This window comes from Lupinus angustifolius, chromosome LG02 (assembly GCF_001865875.1).
Source record: "Lupinus angustifolius cultivar Tanjil chromosome LG02, LupAngTanjil_v1.0, whole genome shotgun sequence".
NCBI classification, from domain to species: Eukaryota; Viridiplantae; Streptophyta; class Magnoliopsida; order Fabales; family Fabaceae; genus Lupinus; species Lupinus angustifolius.
Window position 1 is genome coordinate 14,514,734 of NC_032010.1, and position 1,211 is coordinate 14,515,944.

The following is a 1,211-nucleotide window of genomic DNA, read 5'->3' on the forward strand; positions in this document are numbered from 1 at the left end:
GTCATTGGTGACTTCATGGTTTGCTTGATGGCTAAGTCAAGTCTGGGTGCACACCTCTTAGAACACGTGCTGCACCGCTAAGCTGTTTGTTCAACATCTTTGACCGTGCGGAATGGGACGTGGCCTGGTGCTTGCTGATCTGGGCAGGAGTCTGGTTCTCCACTGAGCTGGTTGGTTGCACCGCTAAGGTGCTTGTTGAGCAGCTTGGGCATGTATCGAGCTCGTGTCTAACCGTGTCAAGCTTGAGTTCTGACTGTGTCAGGACTAGTCTAGTGCTAGGCTGAGCAGCCAAGCAGGTCCGCTGAGCTGCTTGCTTGAGCAGCTTGGTCCTCGTCAGGCTGGTGTCCAGGTCAGCTTAGCGTTGCTTGGTCCACGCTCAGCTGCCTACTTGAGCACCTTGATTTTGACTTCGTTTTCTTTTTGACCATGAGTCTTTTTTCTCTTCTTTTCTTCTTTCTAAATCCTACAAAATACATAAAAAAGAAATACACACACAAATATACAAGATTGTGATATTTTATACAAAAAGTATTGTTTTAAGTTGGTTTTTCTTAATTATGCTTAAGATAAGTGCCATAAAATTGTATGAAATTTAGGTATGTTTGACACTTATCAATCTGCCCCCAAACAAAAGGTGAAAATCATCCGAAATCAATTTGGCTAAAAAATAATAATGATCAACATGATTTCAAATGTATAAACATGTCAAAAATAATTTTCAATTAGATTTTTAATGATTTGTGAATTTGACACATAATGCTTCAAACAAGAAATCAATGCTTTGTTTATAAAAAATGTGTAACAATTTACCTAAGCAAATATTTTTCTTAACCAAAAAGTGTTTCTTTGCACACAAGTTCAAAGTTGGAACTTTTGAAGGGTAAGTGTATCACTCAAATTTTCAAGCATTTGTTTGTCGTAATTTGAACTTGTTCTTTATCTCACTTATTCTCTTAAATTGCATAATTAATCAAAGACCACTAAGGTCTTCATTTTGGTTGTAATGAGGCTCGGTTTGGAGAATGGTATTTCTAGATTTTCAATGCTAAGTTTAAAAATAGAGTATTTTTGAAAATTTTCTCAATGAAATACTTTACTCTTCCTTTTTTCCATTATTTTTCCCAACCTCTTTAAATTTTTGAACCTTGGCTTCTATTTTTCTCAATCTCTTTTTGTTTCTTTTTTTTGTTATAAAGATTGAGTTTTTCTTT